General features: G+C 41.1%; 1 long non-coding RNA gene across 1 annotated transcript; it reads left to right on the forward strand.

The window, feature by feature from the left end:
- Positions 1–3,341: 3,341 nt before the first annotated feature.
- LOC137474220 (uncharacterized) lies at positions 3,342–9,292 on the forward strand. Its single transcript, XR_010999244.1, has 4 exons — positions 3,342–3,838; positions 4,675–4,726; positions 5,443–5,523; positions 8,327–9,292. It is a non-coding gene; the product is annotated as an uncharacterized lncRNA (long non-coding RNA).
- The last annotated feature ends 18,544 nt before the right edge of the window (positions 9,293–27,836 follow it).

Raw genomic sequence — 27,836 nt, forward strand, 5'->3', positions numbered from 1 at the left:
TTTCAAGCACTGGGTTTGTGATTGCACTCAAATCTGCCCACTAAAGCACTGATGACTCCAAGTCATTAGTCAGAGCCTCTGTGGTCTCACACCTGACACCTGTGACTCAGTCACTTCTAGAGAGCAAAACACTGTCATTAAATGGTTTCAAAGATCTTGATTTGACAACATTTTTACAGATGTGAAATCTACAATAAAAATAAATGTGAAAAAGCAAACTTCATATTCTGTTTATCACATTATTTAGGGCTTTTGGCGGGTTCAGTTGTGCTCCATCCTGTCCTCGTAGCAGCTGTTATTTAGGAGAGTCTAAAATCCCAAGAGAAATCAGGGCCCCTGACTTGATTCCAGCCTATCAGAATATTGACAGGTCAAGTAATAAACACAGAAACCACATATTCCTTATTCTGTTGCTTATATAATGATTGTTTAACATGCTCATTTGGCCATTCCCACTAGCACTGCTGCATCACCTTCATTCCTTCAAAGTCATGTTAAATAAGGTGAATGAGATGAAAGTGAATGATGAGAGGCAGAACAAGAAAGTGAAAGAAAGAATAATCAATTCACTTAATTAATGGATGACAAATAGGAGTAAAAAAGAAGCTTCACAATTGCAAGGGATAATTGCAAAATTCAGAAAGAGGAATAATGAGGGTACTAGATCTTGTAAAATATGATTATGTTGCTCTAATCTAAAGAAAGCAAACAACAATAGAACTTGGAAAGTAAGGGTCAGTTTATGACTTTGGCCTTCTACCACAGAGTTCTGCAGGAAAGGTCATGGAATTGGGCAAGAGAAGACACTAGCAAAACCTCCTGGAGCTGCTGTTGGTTTTCTGGGAGAGACGAAATAAGTCCTTTACTTTTTTACCAAGTGGATTTCCTAAGAAAATGAAGTTTGCACAACTCTTTTCCCTTTGCCTGATACCTCAGGAATTTCCTTGGCCATTTTCCAGCACGGTGACAGAGAGGAGACTGGAAAGATGCTGCACCCCCTAAAGTGTTATGAAGGCAGTTGTGCTGTGTTAAAGAAAATCCTACCACTCCAGCCTCTGACTGAATACCCAAGTATGATTTGACGCCCGAGAAGAAAACAGATATTACAGACAAATGTTAAGGAGTGGCCACCCACAAAAGTGTTTTTTTCTTTCTATCTTTAATTTTCATCCACCTGTCCTTCTTATCTAGATTTTGAGTCCACTTAGAAACCTGACTGCTGTTTTATCTTTAGACCACAGTGTTACTGGGAGCCGCAGTCTGCCCAGATCTTCCCCATGATGCATCTCATAACACAAAATTATGTTCACCTCACCCAAGAAGTAAAAGTATAATTTCACTAAAAAATAGTCATCTGTTAAGTCAGATGATTTTAGCACGAATTAATTCACTGTAAAGTTATATCTACTTCAATTTTAATGGAATTTAACTCAGAATCAACTGAATATTTTTTTTACTGAAGTCTTCTCACAGCACTAGTGGGAGCAAGAAGTGCTCTAGGTTTGCTTGTTTATTTTTAAGAGAAACTTCTTGAGTTGTATTTAAAACATAGTGCACTGTTTTTAAGTGCAGCCGAAGGAAAGGATTTCAGTTAAGAATGCCATAAAAAAACCCTCATAATCCTGAAAAATTTCAACACAAGTATTACCTAAGACACCACTGATCTTCAGCTGTGCAAAATCTCTCCTTACTCATAGGAAGATAATTCTAGAAATTATTTTTTATTTTGATAGAAGAAACATTTTAGTAATTGCATTTAAATAACTCAGTTCAGTTTTCAATTCTCATAAAACGAATTTTTTGAAAGAAAAGAATCTGTAATTTTGAAAATATATTGTTTGTTCCTCTGTAAGAGAGAGGTTGAGCATTTGCCTGAACTGCAAAGCTCTTCTGCAGCTGAATTGTAGAACTGTAAACTGTCCCATTTAAATGCAGAGACAAATCAAGGGTATCATCACACAGAAGAGGAAGAGGGTTAATAGTTTGCCATGAAGCACTTAAGAACATCTAACCTGGATGAGTTTGACATCTACTGTGTGATATCATTAAGCACAGAGTTATTGCAGGATTATTTGATTTAAAAGTTCTCACTGCACAATTTAGCTTTCCATAATATAATTTATATGGATAAATTGAAGGCAAAGACTACACATATTGGTGCCATAAAACACTGGATCCCCTTAGCAAATGCACTACACAGTTGAACATTAAATTTTTGTCTTTGAACAGGATCAGTGAATGAGCTTTTCAGTTGTTTGCCATAAATTGAAAGATTCAGCAACTGAGTGAAGTCAATGTCGTTTAGCTGCTACCTTTTTTACACATTTATTCTGAATCATGAAAATAATTGTTTCTGGCTAAGCTTCATCAAGGTAAAAGCAAAACTGCCTCTCCCATTTTTTCCCCTATCCATCAAAATACCTGTGCATGGCAAATTAAAAGTGCTAGGCTGCACATTCTTGGAGTTTATATGGCTTTAGTAGATGTCACAGTAAATAGTGAATGCACATAAATCCTTTTGTTCTAAAGGGGTTTAGCAGAAGAAAATTGAGTGTTTTACAGAGGAAATTTTTACAGGCAACTTGATTTGGGGCAATTCCAATAACTCTAAGGAAAAGACTCAAGTGAAAGAATGTGACAGAACTATGCAGCTATTAGGCCTTTTGCTGTTAACTTTAGTACTAATTACAAAAATCTTACTTTCTCTTTAATGCTGTCACAAACATGAAGCACTGTAAACATAAAGTTAATTTGGCATGTTCTGGGTCATCAGGAGATATTACTCAGCAATGCTTTTAGCACTTCAGTGAAATGAACTGAATTTTACTGAGCCTCATTTCTCTCAAGGGCATAGAATCACAGAACCATTGGCTTGGAAAAGACCTCCAAACCACTGAGTCCACCCTGAGACTAATCAATGCCCACCTTGACACCCAGCCAGAACACTGAGTGCCACATCCAGTTGTTCCTTGGACACCTCCAGAGATGGAGATCCCACCACCTCCCTGGGCAGCCCCTTCCAATGCCTGAGCACCATTTCCTTGAAGAAATTCCTCCTGATGTCCAACCTGACCCTCCCCTGGCACAACTTGAGGCCGTTTCCTCTTGTCCTGTCCCTGTTCCCTGGGAGCAGAGCCCGATCCCCCCGGCTGTCCCCTCCTGTCAGGAGCTGTGCAGAGCCAGAAGGTCCCCCCTGAGCCTCCTTTTCTCCAGGCTGAGCCCCCCCAGCTCCCTCAGCCTTTCCTGGTGCTCCAGCCCCTTCCCCAGCTCCGTTCCCTTCTCTGGACACGCTCCAGCCCCTCCATGTCTTTCTTGTCCTGAGGTTCCCAGCAGTGCCCCAGGATCTGAGGTGTGGCCCCAGCAGTGCCAGCACAGGGGACAGTCACGGCCCTGGCCCTGCTGCCACCCCATGGCTGGCACAGCCCAGGTGCCATTGGCCTCCTGCCCCCCTGGGCACACCTGGCTCCTGTCCAGCCGCTGTCCCCAGCACCCCCAGGGCCTTTCCCAGCTTCCCAGCCCCTCTGCCCAGCCTGGAGCTGCAGGGGCTTGGTGTGAGCCAAGGCAGGACCGGGCCCTTGGCCGTGTTGAGCCTCAGAGCACTGGCCTGGGCCCATGGATCCAGCCTGTCCAGATCCCTCTGCAGAGCCTTCCTGCCCTCCAGCAGATCCACACTGCCACCCAGCTGGGTGTCATCTGAGAAATGACTGAGGGTGCACTCGATCCCTTTGTCCCAGTGAAAGATAAAGACATTAACCAGAACTGGCCCCAGTGCTGAGCCTTGGAGAACCCCACTGGTGCCTGGCCACCAGCTGCATGGGGCACCATTCACCACCACAGGGTGTGGCTGTAGATGCATTACCCTGAGGTATAACTGAGGAAGAGTTTTTGTTGTTCAAAGTTTCCCTAGACTGTAGACAGAAGCAAATCTTCTAGTGCCTTCTACTGGATCAGTTTTAATTGAAAGGATAAAAATTAATGCAGGAACCTTTTTCTATCTTCCTCTAACAGCTGTTGTATAAACCCGACTCCCCATCTCATTAACTGCCTTAAGTTACAATAAAAATACCAATATTTGAGGGTGGAAGGTTGTTATATTCTCCCTTCCTGACATAAGTAGATTGCATGGTACATCACTGTCCACTGGAAGTACTAATGTTATTGTGGAGGAAATTAATCTCTTAATTCCACTCTCTAAGCTTCCAGCTAATTAGCAGAATAGCACTAAGCATTAGTTACCAGCTCTACAGTATTTCTTTGTGGTGTTGCTCACTTTGTTCATTTTCTATGAAGTCATAGATACTCCCAAGAATAAACTCTCAGCATCAAAGGTGTTTAAGAATTTAAGCATAATTGCAGGTGTTTCAGATTTCATATCAACCAAATTGTTCATTCAAGTAATCCTAATCCCAAGATTAGCTGTATTTATGCAAAATGTTTCAGTATATAAACACAGCATAGATGCATAATGCAAAGGCTAAATTATTCTGTGGTCTCCGAAGAAAATATGCAATTCCTTTGAATTACACAGAGTATTTAATCAAATACCAAAAATTCAACAAACTATACAATATAACTCATAAATTTACCTTTCTTTGGAGAATACTGTTAATAGTACCTACTAACACAGTTAATTCTCTGGGATGTAACCACTGCATGTTGATTTCTCTTCTTGAGTTCTCCTCCAGTTCACCGCTGTCTTTCCAGCATTTCTGTGAGACTTTGAAAGGTAAAAAGACTTTATAATCTCAGAAAATGTTGCCCAGAACATTCACTATCAGATGTAAGCCCATGTGCATGTTTTTCCTGCTGTGGATGGGACTGGCAAAAGTTATGCTGAAAGACAATCAGAAAAAAATTCAGTTAAAGTCTGTATAGTTATTGTGGAACAAAAATTGGTTCAGGACAATTCATATCATCTCCATTTCAAATTGATGTTAAATCAGGAGAACTGAAACACAAATTTCATCAATTCACATTTTAAAAACTTTTAAATAATTTGATCTCAATAGTGTTTATTTCTTCCATGCCTTATATTTAAAAAATATCAATATGCTTGCTTTCTTCTTCTGGTATACTGGAACCTATTTTATGTAGAGCATTGAATTTTCTCAAGACAGCTGTAAATTTTTGGTGCAGAGATGTTTTTATATGTTTTTGTTTACTGCATCTGAACAGAGCATGTCTGCTCAGTGGCAGACACCAAACTTAACTTTGAATTGTGGAATGGTTTGGGTTGGAAGGGACATTAAAACCCTTCTCATCCCACCTCTGCCATGGGCAGGGACACCTTCCACTATCCCAGGTGGCTCAGAACCCCATCCAGCCTGGCCTTGAACACTTCCAGGGATGGGGCAGCCACAGCTTCTCTGGGCAACCTGTGCCAGGGCCTCACCAGCATTCTAAAATAAGGTTATTAAAATTTCCAGTTTAATTTTGTTGTAGCCTTGTGACTGTCAGTGCTCCAGGGCTGAGAGGATAGTTAGAAATCTCCAAGGAAAAGAAGCCAGCCTGGGAGATGACATGGTGGGTCTGTGCTTATTTGTCATCTGTCAGGACCATAATCCAAGTTTATGTACAGAATCTGTTAATTAGAGCTGTAATGAACTGTTCAGTTCACTTTGTTCATGCAGTAGCTTGCAGACTTATAGACAAAAGCCAGTTTCTGAAGACCCAGGGCACTAATTAAGTGCACAATGTTTCAAGGAATTAACATCCTACTCAGATGTTTTCAGTGACAGTAAGTATATTATGCTGTCATTGCCCTGCCCTAGGGTGTCCTCAGGACAGGTTTTTTAAACACTCTTATTTTCACAATCTGTTTTAACATTTAACCAACACAGATGTCAGGGATTCTTCAATAAATTAAAAAAATTAATCTGTAGGAAAACTTTTTCTTCCCAAAGAAGTCACTGCCAAGTTTCTATGACCCAAACTCTGATCCTTAAAATTAATTATTTGTGCATCAACTTAAACTAAATAGACTTATTGCCAGAAGAGATTTTTTTTGCAAAGAATTGATGCTGATTGGATCTGTGAAGATTAAAAAACCAGCTAGACATCTTATTGCATACTGACAAATGTCCTTTTGGTCTTACACCTTTGCGAGTGGTGTATTTAATATTTCAACTGGCAAAATGCCACTTATGAAGAGTAAGCAGCAAAAAGTGCCAAAACTCCAGTACTTTTGTCAGTTAAATAACATTAAGGAATGTGCTTTTGGTTTTCCTTATACATTGACTGTCTTGGTGCTCTAAGGCAAGGATGGTCATGTCACCTGAGCCAGGTGAAAATGAGGAGGAAGACCAACCATGTGCCACTGAGGCAGTGTACTTGCAAACTGAACCATGACCCCTGGTAAAATGTGCCAGCATAAAGCCCAGTGACAGTAAAAAAATACACACCTGCATTTTGAAACAAGCAATAAGTTATCACAGGAAATTCTAATCTGGAAGAACAGATCAGATCTATCTTTAAGAAAGTGTCTAAAAACAAAAGGTAAAATAATTCAGAGGCAGTAACGACACTTCATCATTTCATTTCATGTCATTTCATTTTACTTCATTTCACTTCTAGTGAGTTAGCTCCTTTAAGCATCATGAGGTGGTATTAGGAAGGCATTACTTTGTGTCTTTTTGGTGGGAGGTGAGTTTATCCATGTTTTCCTCTGCTCTTCTGCAGGGAAGCAGAGATTTCTGCATCTTTCCCTCCCTTTTCAGTCAGCAAAGTAGACATTCTGATTTCCAAAGGCCTTGTGTGAAAGGTTAGGGGTAATTTCCTGGTTTTGCAGCCTTGGAAAGGATATCACAGAATCCCAGGATGGCTCAGGCTGGAAGGCACCACAGTGGGGCAGCTGGTCCCACCTCCCTGCTCCAGCAGGGCCATCCCAGAGCACAGGGCACAGGATTGTGTCCAGAGGGGTCTGGGATATCTCCGGTGAGGAGACTCCACACCCTCTCTGGACAATCTGTTCAGTGCTTGGTCTCTGCCCAGGGAAGAAGTTCTGCCTCCTGCCCAGGTGGAACCTCCTGGGATCAGCCCCTGCCCGTTCCTCTGGTGCCATTGCTGGGCTCCCAGAGCAGAGCCTGGGCCCTGCTCGGAGCCCTCCCTGCAGACAGGGACACCCAGGGCTGAGGGCCCCTCTCAGCTGGGGCTCCTCTCGAGGCTGGACAGCCCCAGCTCCCTCAGCCTTTCCCTGCCAGAGATGCTCCAGGCCCTAAATCATCTCTGCAGCCTCTGCTGGCCCCGCTCCAGGAGCTCTATGGCCCTGCTGTGCTGAGGAGCCCAGAGCTGGACACAGCACTCCAGATGTGTCCAGGGCTGGGCAGAGGGGCAGGATCACTCCCTGACATGCAGGCACTGCTCTTCCTGATGTCCCCCAGGATCCCATTTGTCTCCTTGCCCCCAGGACACACTGCTGGCTCAGGGACAGCTTTGCTATCTTGTGCCTCAGGCAGATTGGAGCCTTGCTTGCTCCTGGTCCTTTCACTGGCAGAATGAATCAAAGGATTCAGGATGTGTCACCTTCATTTTGTCCAGATGCTGTCAAAATTTACAACCAGACCTTCCTGGTTGCTGCCAGCCAGTAGCAGGGTTGTGCCTGGGAGTCCAAAAATTCATTTTTAGAAATTCTCTCACGTACAGACCATTATCAGCTGCCTGTCAGCATTCACAATTTAAGTCATCTTCTGTGTATCGCAGAGACCCAGTACTCCAGTACAACACAGTACTCCAGCATACAGAAATTGGCTCTGATCTCTCCCCTTTTGACTTGTATCACCATAAATCAGACTTGCAGTGACCTATAATATGACTAGGGCTTCTGTGTAATGTCCTTTTCCCAGCTTTTAATGATAAGAACTCTTATGTTTTCTTCACTAAGGCTGTCAGGAATCCCCAGAGCAAAGAGCCTCTCCAGTCACAGTCCCTGCCTGGTGGGCTCATGGTGGTGAAGTGCATTTTTGGGAAAGCCTTCTTTAAATATTACAGCATAGGCCACTTTTTAATGTCAGGTATTATCAAGCATTTGTGTATTGAATTTCTACAAAGAACAAGCTGAGCCTGAAAATAATTTGATTTTCTAACTTTCCTTTAGGATCCCAGAGTAACTGACTTTATTTTGACACAGTTTAAATGCATTGTCTCCCTTTTAGCCTCCATTTTTCAGACTGTCCCAGTTAGAAAAGGGTTCAGCTCTGTGCTGTACAATTAATAAATGCTCTTCAGTAATAAGCTTATTCTTCAAAGATGATTTCATAACAAATAGGATTGTAATGAAGCAGCAGTCTAATTAATGTTCCTTACCACCTTCCTTTCTTTTTCTTCTTAGAGAAATCAGTAACCTTCAGAACAGAAGAATTTACTACACAAATAGAACAGTAAGAATTTGGAAGGCCTATCTCAAAAGTTTTTTTTTATTTTTCCTTGCTGTTCAAAAGTGTTGGTGCAGACACATTTCTGCAAGCCACTGAGTATAAAAAACATGTGTGCATGTACATTTCTGGAATATACAGCTTATTTGTCTCACTGGAAACATTTGTCTGTCAAGATAACAGAGTTTAAATTTCTCTTGAGGTGTGAGACCTGCCACCTATCTCTAGCTCATATAGATAGTATTGAAAGATGACCTTGTTTTATGGTTTTTTTAGATATGTTTGTCTTTTATTTAAACATGCTGCGTGGGGGAACCTAATTGCCAATAAAGAGAAAACTCCTAAATACATTTTAAACTGTTTTGTCCCGCCACATCTTATAAATCAAACAAATCCTTACTGGAACATACTGTAATCTTTACCACCTCTTCCTACTTTAGTTCATTAGGACAGAAGAAATTGCACTCACGTCCTAATTTTTCTGTTAGTCATTATGGGATCTAAAGATTTGGATAAAAAAGTCTTCTCAAAGCTTAAGTGGACATAAATGGATGTGAGGACACGGAAAGTGTGTAGGAAATGTGGCTGGGAAGTTCCTCCAGCAGCTGGCAGAGCCACATGGTTAGAAGGTATAGTGTAAATAGGTGGTTTAGAGAAGTTTCCTATTGAGCTTATGGCCAGGATTTCACCCATCAGTGTTCAAGAAATCAAGAACATTCATTAAGAACATTAATTATTTACATGTAGCTGTAATCAGAGAGCTAAAAACATCAGAGGTCCTCATGCCTGCCCAAGGACAGATGCCATCACTGGGACAAAAGGCTGGAAACATCTTCCTGTTTCCTCAAGTCTAGGAAATGATACTTTAGAATCTCTTTTCTATTTAAAATAAATGAGCTTTTTCATGCTTTTCTTTTCTTAGTGTTTTGGGTTTTTTGGGGGGATTTTTTTTTTTTTTGTCCTTTTGGTCCCAATCAATGATTATTCCTGGAGCTCTGTCCTCTGGTTTGGCATGTTGTATTTCTACCAACAGGAGGGTATCCTCACAATCAGCAATTCTGCTCTGTAAAGAAACCAAACACTTTTTGGAAGTTTAAAATTCCCCAGAGATGTCTCTACTGTCCCTTAACATCACTGCCAGGTGAGACAGCAATATCAGTGAGATCTTTCTTAAAGCCTTGGGATGAAAAATACTGAGTAACAGAGAGGGAGACAATCTCTGTTTAAGAAACAATTGAGTTAATCTCCTGATTTGTTGCATATCTGAAAGTAAGATGTCTTTTTTTATGATGACTTATAGGTATGCATTGAAATTGGTTGCCTTATTTTGGAATGATAACTTGTAATTTTCCTGTAAAATAGTTGCTCAGATGATGTTGATAAACAATCCTGATTCAGTCTTCCTTCCCCCTTGATAGACTTCTCCTGTGTCCTGAACATATTTCATCAGATTCTTCCTTGCCTTTGGCATGTTTATATCACAGCATTTTCATGGGCCATGATTTACTTGCCTTTTAAAAATAACTTTTTCATCCCTCTCTGATTTCTTCTGCTACTTCGCAATACTTTTATTGACAAGAAGGTTCATTTTGCTTGTGTTAGACATATAAAGGATATTTACAGCAGCCACATTTTTAAATAATTTTTCATAGTGTTTGTGAGTCTTAGGAAGGTCTCAGCCCTTTATTTTAGTCCCACAATGCCTACATGCCAAGCAGATGAGCCCTGTTATGTCAGGTTCTGCAGGAAGAAATGTTACTGGAGTTCCTTGATTCATCTCTGAGGCAAACTAGGGAGAAGAACAGAGTCAGCAAAGTGGGCTGGGTGGAGGAAATAGTTGTAGAAACAGAATAAACCCTACACATACTGGTAACTTTCAAGTGGGAAATGCCACTGAAGTGAGAAACCTTCCCCAAAGTGGAAGATTGTTTGAAGAACACTTAATAGGGTGCTTGATAGATTTGGTTCTCCCTATCCAAGGACTTTTTGATTCTTACTGGCTTGGCTAGAATTTACAACTATTTCTCACAGCTACAAGAATCAATAACCCCCAAGATAATATGGTCCCTGCAAAGCCATTATCAGAAGATGGGTCTTTTTCACATGGCATGGCCTGTTCCAAAGCTTTCAGTGCCATTCCAACCTGAATTAAATAGCTCTTTTTTTAAATCCTGACTCATTACAGAGTAGCATGACAACTTATATAGTCACCAATTTCCTTTATAATTCTTGCTTTTTTTCTGGCTTTAGGCTTCAGAGGCCTGACACTGCACACCCATCAATGGTAAAAAGCAATACTTGGTCAAGTGTGATAAGAAAAATAGGAAGGAGAAGTGGAAAGTATTATAGTTGGGCAGAAACAATGGTCCTCAGAAATTTAGGTTGGTAAACTTCTGGTATGAAGCAGTTGTGTGAAAGCAGATCTGAGGGCTGCAGTAGATTCCAAGCAGGAGCTCCATCGATGAGATGAACTTATTCAGAAGAGGGCAAATATGGTCTGGTGCTGCAGGAACAAAACTAGAGCCTGAAAAATAGGTAATGTCTTTACTTTTGTTCACAACTAGGCAGGTTTCACATTGAAAAGTGCCCACTTTTGGACATGATACTTCAAGAAAATGTAGTTTCACAGAGGACAGTCTAGTAAAGAGCAATTTGATCAACTAGCACTTGGAAAGGGTGGTTTGCAGGGAAAGTGGGAATGAGATCAGGTAACCTGAACAAGGACTGAGGAAAGGATATAATGGAATCTGAGATATACAAGAGGCTGTTGTAAAGGAAAGAGAAGAATAGGGTTTGGAGCAGAACAGGCAAGACACAGTTTGCATCAATTGCAAAACAGATGAGTGGCACATGTTATTAGAGCATACTGGTATTGCAAGGAGTGTAAATGTTCTCAGCTTCTGAGAAGGATATAATACGTGAATAGTCAGGACAGCTGGAAAATTCTCCTTGGTGTATTTTTTTTTTCTTCCAAGTCAGTACATGCTTTTTGAAATATAACACCTTATTTAGCCAGTAAGAAAAAGAAACTGGATTTCCTCGCTCTGAACTCACATTAACTTCCCCAAAGCTGTTATTGCAGCCAGCATGAGCCTGTGGGAAATGGAGCCCTGAGACTGTAATCATTCAGCAATGCACAGACCATTGAATGTGAATAAACAGTGGGACAGCCTAAAGCAAACAGCAGCTTGGGCTTTACAGCCACCCAAGGAAAGCCGGGAACAAATTGATTTGAGAGGAGCTCGTCAGGAGACAAGCTCCCTTGTGCTTTCCACTAAAGCATCAGGACTGCAGTCTTCATTCAGGGAGTGCCAGCCACTCCATGAGGCCTTCCCGGGGAGTAATTGGGAATTTTTTTTTAAAAGCTCACAGAGAAGGTGGGGTTGGAAGGGACCTGAGAGACTGCCTGGTCCACCCACCCTATTCAGCCTGGAGCAGGCTGCCTAGGACAGCAAGTCATCTGACATTTAATGTAAATTAAAGTCCACTTCAGAGTGTGTATTTCTTTTAGCTCAGAGAAAGACACCAAGTAGCTAATGAGGGACGCAGCATATTCTCAGTTTTCATTGTGGTCACAGAAAGCAGAGGATGTTTGCAATGTTTTGATTGAATGATGTAGCACATTACATTTTCTTGATTGCATTTTCAATGGAACATATTGGGTAAAGAATTCCCTTTACTGTGTGCCCCCAGAGAAACCACTGAAAAATAAATAGGATTACTTAAAAAAATTAAATTCTCAGTCATAGAGATTAAACTCTGAAGCAGGCAAAGATTTTGCATTATGAATGTGCTAAATGGCAGAAAGAGGTGGTTTTTGCAGTTTTTCAAAGGCCTTCTCAGAATGAAAAAATCTTATTAGAATTCTTCTTAAAATTGTTTCTTGAGCAGCAGTGTTTTCTACACTTGTTTTGTGTTTCAACAAAGTTAGACCATAGGTCTTTGAAAATCTTATGGCAATTCTATGTCAGGAAGCAGTGAGCAATTCAGGCAGGAGTCTTATGCTGACTAGAATCTAATTTTTTTTTTTTTTTTGGAGAGGTAAAAATGTGTTACACTTATAACAGGACAAAAGCCATGGGATGACTGCAATGGGCATTCATTTAATATATGAAGAGGTTGGAATGAAACTGTGCAACTGACATGAATGGAAATGTCACCACTACATCATAAATATTTAGCCTGTCACTTGAATAATATGCAGGCACTCTCCACTTGTTATTTGGATCTAGATGGCTGCAAAGAGGAACCTGATTTTCAGATTTGAATTATTTTTGCTTCCAGCTGCAGAAGAATTCTCTTCTGATATTTGCTGGTGCATTTCTCCAACTCACCTAAGCCAGCATTTATTCCATGCTGGAGCAGCAGAGTTGGCAAGCACTGCCTTCTCTCTCTTACAAACCCCCAGTGCAAAAATACCAAAAATACCACGCTGAATCTGTCTCTGAAGGGCAGTGAGGCTGTGAGGAGAAACACCAGATTGGTTTTGGCAGGTACATTGGCAAAGTCAGTCAGTTACAGAAAAAGAGGAAGCTGATGAACACATTTGATGGTAATGGAGATATCACGCAGGAGAAGACAATAAAGAGATTCCAAAGGTGGCTCACACAACCATTAACTGATGAAGATAAATGAGGAAAGACAATAGCTTGACTTCCACATTCAAGCTTCAAAAATATGTCTGTAATAGGATATTTCTTTTCTAAACAGCACATGTGAACTGGAGCCACAACATAAATGGAAACCTGGGATGCTTTTTTTATCAAGTCCACTGTCAGAACTGTATTTCTGCCTGATTAAATAATATGGCAGCTCACAATGAAAAAAAGTCAAAGAGATTTCAGTCAGATACTTGGTCTTAAGTTCAAAAGTGTTGAGTGGACTGCTGAAGAGGGAAACCATCTGGCCTTATTTTCCATAGTACCACTCATATGTGTTTCTAGAATTATTTGACTCTATTCACTTCAATGAGGGTTTAGTGAAAACAGGACTCGGGAGAGTCAGAAATATATTTTTCAGACGGTGAGGAATAAAGAAGCACTAAAGAGTGGCACAATTTCAAATCCGGAGTCAATAGCAGAGAAGAACACAGATAATGCTGAAGGGAGCTGCCAAGCCAGCAAGGGGGATGTAAAGAGAGGAATAGAGAGGGAATAACAGGTAACTACAGAAAGGGTTCAAAACTGATACTGGCTGCCTCATACACATGGTTAGGGGATGCATTTATACCAGCTCAAAACATCCTGAAATTAAATGAAAATAACTTTTGTGAGAATCAGCCAAGGTTTTTATTTCTAAGCTTGATCAGGACTGAATAGTGACCCATCTGACTTGGAAAACTTTTCCTGCAGAGAAATATCTCAAAAGGAGAGTTAAGAGGATGGTGCCAGACTTTTTTCAGTGGTGGCCAGCGACAGGATGAGGAGCAATGGCCATGAAATAAAACACAAGAAGTTTAATCTCAACATGAGGAAGAACTTTTTTCCATAGAGGGTGGCAGAGCACTGGAACAGCTGCCCAGGGAGGGAATGGAGTATCCCTCTCTGAGGACATTCCAAACTCATCTGGACATGTTCCTGTGTCACTTGCTCTGGGTGGCCCTGCCATGGTCTGGTGATCTCCAGATATCCCTTCCAAGCCCAGCTTCTCTGTGATTCTGTGAATGCTCTGCCAGAACTGTTGAATCAGATCCAGCCCTAATTCAGATCTTCACTGAAAACCATCTCGGCCTCTTAGCAAATATTGTCCTCTGGATTCAGATGTGCTTGTGGAGGAGGGAGCTCCCAGATGTAGTTTTTTATCTCTGTGAGGCTGCCATCCCATTGGTCTGCTGGCAGGGAAGAGTGTGTCTGCTCTCAGAAGTGCCGAAGAACAGTCAGCTGGTTTGCCTCAGTCAACTAATTCAGGCCTCACAAACAAAACCTTGGTGTAAAGGGAGATGTTCCCCAACAGCTCCAGTTTTGTCTTGGATTAAATGATTCATCATCTCATCTTTCTGAGTAATCAATATTTTTGGCTACTAACTTGCAGAAGTAAGTTTTTGTAATTATGTTCCTGCAAATATTATGGAAATCCAGTTAAATATTAATTAAAAGAAGCGGGATCTTATCCCTTTTGTAGGCTGCTGTGTATTTTTATTTTGGTCAAATAATCACTTGGAGAAAAAGATTTCTAGATTGACTCGATGATTTGGAAGGTCATTTGCAACCTTGATGATTCTGTGATTCTCTTATCTATACCTAATCTTGTAGAATATATGCAGGTCTCCTATTTATATGTATTTTAAGAGTTGCTATGGTAACTTAACTTTATTCAGTATAATTCAGAGTACCAGTGACAGATCATTGTACTAGCAGATGGGGAAGAAACTAGCAATGCTTAAAAAATTAAATAATTCAAGTAAGAGCTGTGAGACTACTTCAAAATGTCATTATGAAATACATTCTAATGAAATTAGTTTAGTTTGGTGTTTGAAAGTTTATTTTCTCCCATGAATATTCATGCAAGCTGCATTTTTTAGCAATAACATTCATTTAAAAACTTCAAATGAAACATGCCAATGTTCTTGCCCTGAAAATATTGTGAATTCTCAGATGACTCTGTTTGCATGAATTTTCCCATCTATAAAACTTACTCAAGTCCTTTTTCTTGCCCTTTTAAGTGGGATTGTATGGTGGAGACAACCAAATGAATACTCTGGGATTTAAGACGGTAACAGCACTGTATAAACAGCAAATTATAAGTAAAGAATGACAAAATCAACTCCAGCCTGAGGCAGTTAATGAGAAAGTTATGGGCAAGAATATGATCACATAAAATCCTTTCTAAACAATGCCAGCCAGCATATTTTGTAAAAATGAAATAAAATTATTCCTACAGCCAAGGAGCAAGCACAGAGAGAGGAACTTTATATTAAATTCATTTTTCAGCCACCAGTGGCTAAAAACTGAAATTGTGCCCGTTCCTCTTTTCCTACAAGGTTGTATCCCTGCCTTAAGATGATGGCCTTAAGATGATGACCTTAAAATGATTAAAACTTTTGCTGTAGCAAGTGTAGTATGAGCAACAGATTGTCTCCCCACATTCCTAACAGACATCAGGATATGGTTATTAATAAACTTAATGCATTTTTAGCAATTATCATTCTGACAAAACCCCAACATTGAAACCCAATATGTGATAAAGCCTTGATTCTGGGAAATTGAATGCCTGGATCTAAGTGTCAGTATTAGGTTACCACCTCTCCTTGCTCTCAGGGCAGCAATTCACAGACATGAAGTACTGAAATCAGAGCTGAACAAAACCACAGCCAGTATCTGAGCTGGGGGTCCCTGCTCTGTGGAACAAAAATCCAGGTTGATGCAAACACAGACCCAGCACCAGTGAAGGAAGAGTTGGCATATAAAGCATTACAGATGCTTGAGCCCTAAATTTTTGGGGGAAAATAGTTCATAACTCACTTCAAGTGTCATTCCTTGCAGAAAATATCAATAGGCTTTGAAATCCTCCCAGAGGGTTATGAGAGCTGTGTGACATCACTGTGAGGCCTCTCCCCATAATCTTTAGGAAGAGACCGAGGAGACATCCAGAGGACATCCTGGATGTCTGGTGCCGCTGTGCTCCCTCTGAAGCTCCCTGGCTTCGCCTGCCCGGCAGAGGCACGGTGAGCAGTGAGGACACTCCCCTGTCTCTCGTGGCAGATTCAGGGAGCGGCTAAGACAGAGTGCTGCGCTGTCTGCCTTGTACGGAGGAGAGGCGGCATCCGAGAAGGTAATGAGGGAGTCGACTCATGGCCGAGGGAAAAATCTCAGGCTTATTGTAAGCTCCAGGGAGCTCTGAATCCCATGTCCCAGCGGCCGAAAGTGGCCATGAGGCTTTTGCAATCACCTTAAGTACTGGGGCGAGACAAGGGGGAAGGACGCCCACCACCCAATGGGGGAATTCGGGGGAGTGGAAGTCAGAAGGACAGACAGAAACACAAACCAGTGGGAGAAGGTTAAGGGAGGGACCCCTGGCCCTCATCCACTCACTTGGTGTCCAAGGTGGAAGATTTTGGGAGGGTGGGATTAGGAGCTGCATGATGGAAAAGGCACCAGGGAGGGGTGGCATTGGAGGAAGGGCGGGAGAGCTCAGGGTGGAACCATTGGGAGAAAATGGGGGGTGAAGGGTCAAACCATTACAGAACTGTTACAAAGATATAAAAACACAATACAACAGTCTGGAACTGGCTAATGTCACTTTTGTGATGTAAAAGGACCTCTTAAAGGAGAATCCAGGAAATTACAGACCCATCCATCTTGCTTCATTCTGTGAGGAAATTATGAAAGGAATTCTCCCAGAGGCTGTCACAAGTTAACTGAAGCAAAAGCCAGTGCAAGGGCAGATCATGCTTGACAAACCCAGTTGCCACCCATCACAACAGATCCTGCTCAGCTCATGTGGGCATTGTCTACCTGGATTTCTCAAAAATTTTCAATATGGTTTCCCCTAGTCTCCTCCTAGAGAAGCTGGTGTGTTCCTGTCTTCACAGTGGTCCTCGGTCTGGGTGACCTCATTGTGGCATTCCAGTGCCTGAAGGGAGCCCCCAGGAAAGATGGACAGAGACTCAATAGTCTTTCCTCATCTTTCCACTTTTCAATCATCTTTAGTCTTTTCCATCTTTCCACATCTTTCCACTCATCTTTCCTGACAGGGGCCTGGAGTGACAGGACAAGAGGTAATAGCTTCATAGTGAAAAAGGACAGGGTTAGATGGGGTATTGGAAAAAAATTGTTCCCTGTGAGGGTGCTGAGGGGCTGGCACAGGTTTCCCAGAGCAGCTGTGGCTGCCCCATCCCTGGAAGTGTCCAAGGCCAGGTTAGATGGGGCTCAGAGCAACTTGGGATAGTGGAAGGTGTCCCTGTCCATGGCAGGGGGTGGGAGAGAATGAGCATTAACGTCTTTTCCAACCCAAACCAGTCCATGATTCTACTATTCTGTGATCCTTGAGATTACTTTCAACTTCACATTCTATGATTTTCCAGGAAAATAATTGCCTCCTTAGCACAAAAAAATAAATAATCCTGGAGGAGAAAGAACAAAGGTTTTTTTCCCCCCTCTTCTAGAGCTTCAGAGTTACACGTAGAATTATGTTAGACTTACAGAGGAGCTCATATTCTCTTTGCATTAAGGTAAACATCTCCCACTGCTGGCATTTGGGTTAATGTCTACCCCCTAACTCTAAAACTGGTTGCCTTTAATAGATCCCTCTGCTCTCTGCAGCAGCTCTGCCCAGGCTGGACTCCCACCCATCACTGGCAGAGAGATCTCAAACCTACATGAGCCAAGCCCTGACCTCCTGTCAGTGAGGAGGAGGAGGAAGGAGCAGGAATATCAGTTTTAAGCACAGCACTGTTTAGCCCCTAGTGCTCAGTCTGTCCTCACAGACTAAGAGAGTACAATCAGGTAAAAATATTAAGGGATTGACTTTCGAATTATCAGTCAGGAAGATGGAACACTGGGAAGATGGAACCATGGTTTGCAGATGGATTAAATTGTTTTTATGTATGAGGTATCTTAAGATCTTGAAATTGCTCTTTTCAGAGCTCTCTCCTCTTGATAATGTAGATGAATAATAATAAGGAAATAATGAGGACAGGTGAGCTCCAAATCACCCACTTTGTTTAGAACAGAGAAGTACCACATATTCCTGCCAGGCTTGTCATTTAGATGGAGATTTATTATAATGAAGAAATTGTATCATGTCCTCAGATACTGAATTATAAGAAAGAGAATTTTGAAGTTATGCTTACAAATGCCAAAAAAAAAAAAAATTCCCCTGGAACATGGTGAAAAAGCAGAGCAAGTATGAGGCAGAAAAACCCACCAAAGAAATGTCTCTCAATCACGTCCATTAGCTGCTGAAATTTAGCCTTTTCCATTCCACACAGTACACTCAAATGTAAAAATAATGACGCAGTAGCACTGTGTGCTGAGCAGATAATGAAGTTTGGATCCCCACCTTCTTCCATCCGAAAGTCATCTAAATATCTAATGTTCCTGTAATGATATGTCCATTTTAGGCACAGCCAGGACCTAAAAGCTCATGGACTTCCCACAAAGCACTTCATTTTTCCAGACCCATTAATACAGTCCTTGCCCAGCTACCAGAAACGTAGGCTTTGTTTCATTTCATTGGCAACAAAGACAAAAAAGAGACTCGGCTCAGGTGTGTTCTGTCAGCCTTCTCATATGCAAACTGACAGAAAGAACAGAGCACAGGTGATTTCGGGTCAGGTATGGTACATTCAAAGGCCATTTCCTCTCAGGTTTCCACTGTTTTTCTTTGCAAGCAGTGACCAGCAGTTTGGCCAGAGAAGCAGGAACAAAAATATCTACAGTAAAATCAGTAATGTGATTCAACATTTTAAAAAGTTGTCAGATATTGGGGTAGGGGAACGCATTCAGAAATAGTCAGAGGGTTTGTCAGGCCTGGCTCTAGTCTGGAAAGAGAAGGAGTGGGAAGCAGTTATGCTCCCTGGACACTGTTTAGCGTCTGAGTTGGGTGTGAAAGGGCTGCTTGGCTTGGTTTGGTGTTTCTTGGAAGTGTCTTCATATGGGTAGGAAGGAATGAAGCACGGGCATAGAAAACCCCTTGGTTCAGAGGCAGGGAGATTGGCTGTCCTGTTTGATGTCAGCAGGAGGGAAGAGCCCTCCAAAGAAAGGAGAAGTAGGGACTTTTCAAAAGGCACAGTGCAGCTACCAGATTTCTGATTTTCTTTCCTCCTCTGCATCTTGCCAGATATGACAAAGTCTCTCAACTTTGACCTGCAGAGTTTCTTCACTTGATTTCAAGACTTCACTTGGTTTCTTCACTTGGTTTCAAGGCTCAGGTCTGAAAAACCTGCAAAACCCCCCTTGGTTTGGATGGTTCTGCTTTCCATTTTGGCATTCAAGCATCAGCATTTCAGTCTGGTCCTGCCAAGTCACACACAGCACGACGTAAAGTGACACCTTGCTTTGCCAGAAAGCCAAATGGTTTTGATATTCCCTTCCCTCAATCTGAAAGACAGTAGCTTGTGTGACTCCTTCTCTGGGAAAAGTATTCTGTGTGGGGAAGGTGGGAACAGCATTTTGATCCTGGGGAAGAAATTTCTACAACAGTCTTTAGAGGATTCACTTTATCCTTGGGAGGAAGCACTTTGCTGCTGTCAAAAACTATGCAAGTTACAGAATGTGGCACATAGCCATATAAACATTTTGTGCCTGCCCATGGATGACCCACTGAGGAACCACTAGTGAGATTCTTCATGAAAAGCCCTTTAAACATGAGGTTCTTCTGCTCTCTTTTATGTAGAATACCCTCATTTAGCCCCAAGTGGGTGAGTTACTATAGCTTATTTAGACCTATGTTAGAAAATCTCAGCATTTCTTCAGCTTTTTACCCCAATTTTAATTTTCTCAAGCAACCATTTAGCCCACAGACTTGGATGCTGCAGGGTTTCTAATTCATCCACTGTAAGGCATTCAACACACTTTCCCATGAAAATGCCTAAGTAGATTCATGCCAGTAAAAAAAAAAATCCAAAACCCCAGTGTTCCATGATGCACAGTAGAATTAATGTGTTATTATAAGTTGAAAAAAAACCAATCCAGCCACACTTCTTGAAGATAAAATTACTGAGGCTCTGAAAATTAATTTCCTGTTTAGCAGCAAAATAATTGAAAGACTGAAGTTGCTCATGAGATTAGAACACTGTCTACAGGTTCTCTCTGTGAACAGACCTTCATGAAAATGCCCTGCAGAGACATTTCTTGTCACTTAGACAGTTTCTTACAAACAGAGATGTAAAGTAATCACAGTGTAAAGTAATGCACACTAAATAATAGAATGATTGGTATAATTCCCTGAAAGTTGATGGCTGTTCTTAAATGATCACAATATTGCAAACCTCTGAGGCAGAACATTTCTGTATTTGTACTTTGTGTGCAGAGCTTGGAAAATGGTTTTTTTCAACATTTTCACTGTCATCATCCACCATCTGTCCACCATATAGAGCCTTCCCAAAGGGCTGGGAGGCTTCAAGATAAATAGGAATGATACCCTGCTTCTGCATTATTCTGTAGGGACAGAAACACCGGAGCAAGAAATAAGTTCTTGTTCTAGAAAGGAGACACACCTGTTTTTGAAGAAATCTCTCCATTTGAAAATCTGTTTAGACTTAGGGCTAATCTGTCTGGGATGGCTGCAGTGTCCTCAGATATATCTGTCTCTCTTGCCTCTCTAAAAACTCCAATTTTCTGCATTGATAGGCCCACTATTTATTATTTGTGCTGTTGCAGAACATGAACCAGGTCTCATAAAGCACTGAGTGGTTGCCTAGAAGAGAAGCCAGGAAACCAAGCCAGAATGTACAGGAAACTCAGAAAGGAATTTTGGTTTCATCTTCTAGTTGCCAGATGTGACATTGGTGGGTTTTGGCATTTTCATATTCTCCTTGCCTCAATTTATGTACCAGAAATTTTCTTACATTATCAATAAGGAAAGACAGAAGTTTCTCCAGTGCTAGTGCAGAACAGGATCCTAAACTTGAGTGTTTCTCTGCCCTGTGGAAGAAAATCTGTCTCTCTGTGCTGAGCATTTAGGAAGACTAAGCAAGCCAAACCCCATCATGCAAACACCTTTCTATCTCCTCTGGGTCCTGTATCCCTACTTGTGAAGTAGGAATTAATGTTCATTTTCCTCACAGAGAATAGACTAGGAGGTGCCCATATAAATTCATGGTAGGACCACTAAAATATGGCTGTATATACAAATATTTGTATAATACATTGTTGTTTATTTGCTTTTCAGCATCTAAAATGAATTCTTTGTTATTGTGTATAACAGCTATTAGGATACTAGAACTGCTAAGTTTAGACATTTTTTGATTTTCACAGGAAAAAATAAAGAATACTGAAATACTTTTCCTTGTAACTTAGAGAGTTTAGAAGCAAAAAGAAAATGTAGAAGAAATAACATAACTGAGTCAGTTCAGGTTCCTAGAGTATACTTATTTCTCTGTACAAAGCAGGAGTGATAAGAATGGATAAAGGAGTTAATTCATATTAACCAGAAAGTGGAGTTAACAGCAAATGGAAAAAAACAGATTATGCTCACCAGACTGTTGAAGGCAAGCAAGAAAAAAATTCAGTGTTTTGTCATTGACTTCAAGGGGATTGAGCAAGGCTTCAGTTTGGTTATCTGTAAATAGCAGGGGTTGAGTGAAGGTGGTCAAGGTTCTTGCAGATTCAGAACAGGCAGTGCCAAGAATGGCCAAGAAAATAATGAAATATGTAGCAACAAGACCTTTAATACACCTGGATGTGCACAATCCCTTATTTTGTAGACAACCTGGGTAGCTTCAGCACAGTGAAAATGTCTTTAAGGATCTGCTGGGGGACTGTATTTAAAAGAGATCCTATAGTTGTTGTAAGTTTTACTTACTCCTGGTGTTCTTGCTGGTATTTTTGGTCAGAACCTTTTCTAGTGGTAGGTGGTGCTCAGACTTACCCTGCTGAGGATCTGGTGACTCATGTAATAAAACACAACAATCTGAGATGACTTGTAAAGTAATTAATTTTTTAATGATGTCTATGCTAAAAAGGGGACTAATGGTGATACAAACACTATCTTGACTTTTGGCCACACAGTTTTTATTCAGTCCTCATCTTCCTCAAATGTGCCTCAATTCTCTTCTCTACCCTTGCTGAAAAATAAGATTATTCAGGCATTGCCCCTTTCAGTGGCCTCCTCAGAAATCGCTTATCTGCACAATGAATTGCTTAGCCCGAGTGACAAGTTTTAGAGGCTGGGCAGAGCACCTTTTCATTCACTTCTCTAGCACAATCCTTTTTATCAGCACCCTCCAGGCTTGCTTCACTCTCTGTTTGTGGGAGATAACAAATCGAGCAAATTTTTTTGAAGAATATTTTCTATTTAACAAACCATGGTTTCTGTCTGTTGTTAATCTCCTGGGCAAGGGGGTGACTTTCTAGGTGGTGAAATAGCCATTAAACTGATAAATCAAAATTTTTAGGACATTTCACATTTTCTTTTCTCAGTTGCCCAGGTTACTTTGAACTTGGACGTGGATTCTCTTACCAGCTGCCCACCACTCCCTAGTTCAGCCACAGGTAATGTGATATGTTTGAGGTAGTCTTGGCTCTTTCATGAAGCCAGCTTATGGGGTATTTTGTACTCCAAGAAAACTTCAGGGTTCAAAGCCTCGGTCTCCAATAACCACCTTCAAAATCTTGAGGAAAAGTGAGGAAAACCTGTGGCTGGAATCACAACTCACAGAGCCCAGTTTGTTTGGGGAAAGACTGTGAAATTCTTGTTGCAGAGGGATCCGACCACTGTTTTCATTTCCATATGCATATTCATTTATATATGCACAAATAAAACAAATAGCTCACTCTGTTTATTTACACACAGTATTTGCCAGTTGATCTGTTGTTTTCTCCTCTGTTTTGAAGGCCTGCAAGGCTTGTTATTTGATCTCTAGAACAGTCTGCCTCGAGAAGGCAGCTTTGCTCTTCATCTCCTGGGAGGCAGTGCTTAATTCAAATCAGATTACAAAAAATAGTAACAACTTCCCAGAAAAAAAGAAAAGTAGCCATTAATAACTGGCATGAAGGAGAGAGAACATCTTTTGAAGACAATTTATCCTTTAATTCACAGACTAATGCACATTTTCTGTACTTATGATGTATTTGAGATGTGGAGCTTCAGCTGGCGTGTCACAGCTGTGTTACCTGCAGGTGTCAGGGACTGCGAGGGGGGATTCCTGTCAGTTTATAGTTCAGGCAACTGCTGATGTGAAGCTGTCAAATATCACAACTATAAAATGTCTGAAAGCTAATCAGTCTACCAAGTGCAGTTTCTTCCTTCTTCCACACATAAACATCACTTCACATTCGATTAGGAAGTGTAGAGATGAGTGGATAATTTATAATGAACAATTAGTCTAATTGTGTCTGCTTCTTTTAAGAGCTGAGGATGAAATGCTAAGACTGGATGTCTGAAATAATTTATATATTTCTAGTAGACATTTTTCCATGTGAATGTCCTGTGAGTAATTCATTGTGAAATGTTGAGCTTCAGCCATGGTGATGGTTGCTAAGTTATCGAAGTCACTGGGATTGTTTATGTTTCTCTAACTAGATTACTTGTGAGTCCAGACAAAACATGTGAATTAAAATTTTTAGAACTGAAAACATCATGACAGTGGAATAATAGCTGGAAACTACCTGAACATTTGAACTCAATATATTTGGCATTAAAGCAAATCCATTTGAATAACTGGAAAATTAATACAGAAGACCTATACACATCATTATATCTACCTTATTTTCCAATGAGGAGGCTATTAAATGGAAATGGTTTTATTTCTCCAGATTAACAGAACTTTTAGTATCTGCATTTAATTTCTCTGTTGCTCATGGACGTGTATTCCATTAATTAACTGTTCACTTGTGGAGTTTGTCAAGGTCCCAGACAGTGACATAAAACCCTGTCTGAAATGAAATTTAAATACTTACACCGATGTCACCAGCACTGTGATTTCATCCTTTGTTCAGAGTGCCTTCATATCACAGGATAATCATGTCTGGATCTAGGTTTGATGTTGCTATGCAAAATATTGGGATTTATGAAAGTGAAAAGAGAAAGGCAGAGTGAGTACAGGCCAGTGGAAGAATTCCTAGAGGTTTCCAAGTGTCCTGCAGCTCCAGTGTCAGGTGGCAATGATTGAATCCCACCTGGGTGGTGGCTTGAGCTGCTTGGAGACAGAAATTTGTCCCACTGAAAACTCCTGACTGTACATCTGAGCCTGTCTGCTGCTTTATCACCTTCACCTTATGCAGTTTTAAAAAGACTGACTTTCCTTCACTTGGTATTTCAGCACTGGCCTCTGTGTGAGGTGTGCCCCAGGATCATTGATAAGGGAGATTTCCCTAGGATGCTTCTTTTCTGTATGTTTGTAGGGATGATATAGCTCCCTCAGCATTTGGGCATCCTTCCCCTGTGTAATGTGTCAAATCCATGGCAAGGAAACTTTTACCCAAAGGGTTTTGATGCATCCAAAACCTATCATGGTCAGTTATTTACCTGTGCCATTGAGAGTGGATCACAAGAAAGGATCCTGAGCACCGGAGTAGATTTTTTTACCCTGCCTTTTTTTTTTTTTCCTTCTTCTTTTATTTCTTTTTTAACTTAGTAATCAAACCAAGCATTTTTTCTTATGTCACAGGTGTTTTGTAAAGGCCATTTAGCATTTGTGAATCCTAGCACTCTGGTAATAAAGGGCATCCATATGCTCAGAAAGAAATGAATCTTTTTCCTTTGCTTTGGCCACAGCACTGTAGCAGTAGCGTTTCTAAAAAGCTGTGAAATACTAAGAAAGAAAGGAATGATAATTCACAGGTCCTCACAGCTCATGGGGTGGTTTTCATCAATCATCACCCCAAGTTCTCTCATGGTTTCTCTGTCCAGGTCCCTCTGGATTTATCCCTTCCCTCCAACCTGTGACTGCACCCCACAGCTCGGTGTCGTCAGTGAACTTGCAGAGGATGCCTCAATCCCGCTGTCCATGTCACCAGCAAAAATGTTGAAGATCATGTGGATCTTGTCCCAGACTCTCAGATTCATGTTCTGATTTGGGGCATTAATTTCTCCTTCCTGGGTCAGCTCTGTGTGTCAGTGACGAGGTCAGGTTCCAAACCTGCGCACAGTCATTAGCTCACCACACAAAGCATCACACAGGATGGATGAATTCCATAACAATTGAGCTCTGGTTTGACTCTACTCCTGATTAGGTGTACCAAGCCAAATTCCATATTAAGCATAACCTTCAGGTGCATCTCTAAGGACTTTCTGTACCAGTTGTTAGCTGTCTGAGCTTGTGGTTTTACAAACCCAGCAGATAATTCAAGCTGCTAGGAGCATCAGGACTCCGTTGTAGCAGGAGCTGTTAGAAAGTCAGAAAATTAACGTTGCTTTTCAAAGATAATTAAAACTTTTCAGCATCCTTCATAAAATATTCAGGAGAGTCCAACAGAGATTTAAATTAAAGCACATTGCACACATTTTAGTGGTTACCACCTGTGACATGGCTGCCTGCATCACTGATGTAATGGTGTTTTGGGGAATGCTGTTTCCTGGGGTTGCTCTGTAATTGACTCCTGCACCTTGTCCTGAACATGCTTCCCACATGGTTTGGGCAGATGCAGACCCCCTTTAACTAAATCTTGTGTTGATACTGTTTGTAGAAAATTTTGACTTGTGACACAGGGGCAGCAGGTTGGCCTTGCTGCTGTGCTGCCCAGATTCCCCATGGGTGGGACACCCTCATCCTCACCAGAGTGCACTGGCGGGACCAGGGCTGCATTGTGGACAGTGGACAGTGGACAGTGTAGATGTTGTCATTCCCATCAATTCCTGAAGCCTCTTGTACTAAACCACAAAGGCAGTTTTAAATAAATTCCTGGAATCCTAGAATCACAGACTGGTTTGGGTTGGGAGGGACCTTAAAGGTCATCCATTCCCACTCACTGATCTGGACAGGGACACCTTCTACTATCCCAGGTTGCTCAGAGCCCCATCCAACCTGACTCTGAACCATTCCAGGGATAGATGCTTTTTCTGCACAGCAAGCATCAGGAGTGTGTCAAATGCAGTCTGTTTTGGAATATCCATGAGTCTTCTCATAAGGATACCTGAATACTACCCAATCCCTACAGAACCAAATCTCAACAAAGCCTGTGAGAATTGAGAAAGTGTAATTCATTTTCTACAGAAGAGAAACAGAGTAGGTTAATTCTAAATTCCCTACAGCAAATTACCTCAAATTCATGCAGTAATGGATGTTATTTTCACTAACATCGTTATTGATGCATCTCTTTGAGACCAGTGCATAACAGAGGCACCAGGAGATCAGATAATGAATGTGAAGACACAATACACAGCTCCACATGTGACTTTGTGTGTTTCTATCCCAGAGTAAGGACAAGAGATCATTCCCACCCCAGTCAGTCAACAAAAGTACCAGGGGTGCCTGCTGGCATTTTCTGATGGCAGCATGTGTCCAGTGGAGATCCATGGGCATCATTTCGTGCTTCCAGGTGGTTTTGTTGGTTCATGTCAAGGCTGAAGCTGTAGAGGCAGAAATTGAGTCAGTGTTCCCTTTTGGCCATTGTTTATTTCTTGTGTGAAGTAAATTTCTTTCACTTATTTGCTGGAAAGGTAAAACAACCAAGGATTATTTGGGTTATTTTTTTTCCCAGTTTGCTTTTACAGCATCTTCCTGATGGTAAAATATTGATTTAGGGGATATGAAGTGATAGCCTGCTGCAAAGAAACAGCATCATTCTTTCAATGCAAAAGCTGTAAAAACAAAAATCGTTGCTTTTCCGCTTATAAAATGCGAGATAATTCCTTTCGTAAAAACACCTCACATCAGGTTCCTGTGGCTTTCCCCATTCAATCTGAATTTCTAAGCACTAAAGAAATCTCATTATTGAGAAGTAAACTAGCAGCTCCCTGGCAAAATGGTCACAGCAGTGTGAAATAGAGCCTGTACCACATTCAGCAGCCAGTTTGAGAATTTGCTCATCACTTATCCATGAGGCTCATGGTGCTTAAATGCCACATACAACAGAGCTCCTGATCTGGCAGCCCTTCTGCTTCCCCTTTTTGCCTTTAATAAAGCAAAGATTAAAAGGCTTACAGGAGCTATTACTTTGAAAGTCATGTTTCTCCCAAGTGTCCCTTGCAATGACACAGGGAAGATGAATTCTATGAGAATACTTAACTCAGTGGGCTTGGAGGTTTAGGTTTCAGCAACCCCAAAAAATGTTTAAATACGTCTCTGAACTCTGAAGTTTGCTTCTTGATACCATGCCAGCCATTTTAGCTTTCCATCATCCCCACCTCCCTTTCAGCCCAACTTATTAGGTTTTTTTAAACTTTTTTCCTGTTCTTTCTCTCAGTTTCCCCAATGTGCATTTTAACCCATCTCACTTACCTCAGATTGCAATCAGATCTTACTTTTTTCCACACTCCAGCAGCATGCCAGTGTTATTTTGATTGTTCAAATCAGAAGAATTTAAAGATCCTGCTTTGATTTTTCTCTCAGTCTAATTTGGTTTAGACTTGGTTTTAAATGTTGATTTGTAGAAGGGTTGTAAACAGCATTAAAAAAGGTTATTTCAAGGCATTTAGTTCTTTTTTTGTGAAGAGAAATGTGTTACATAAGCAGTGTAGCATAAGGGGAGTCAGAAAATAAGTGGATGGGGAATTCCTGAGACCTGTAGAACAAAGGTATCTAAAGGGAGGTTACTTCAAAGGAAATCTGGGAAAAAGAGAAAACCTGGGGGAATACCATGAGGAATACCTTGCCCAATTTATTCTTACATGCCTGCAATTCTGTACACAGAAGGATCCCGTGCA

Source organism: Anomalospiza imberbis, chromosome 5 (assembly GCF_031753505.1).
Source record: "Anomalospiza imberbis isolate Cuckoo-Finch-1a 21T00152 chromosome 5, ASM3175350v1, whole genome shotgun sequence".
In the NCBI taxonomy this organism is placed as follows: domain Eukaryota; kingdom Metazoa; phylum Chordata; class Aves; order Passeriformes; family Viduidae; genus Anomalospiza; species Anomalospiza imberbis.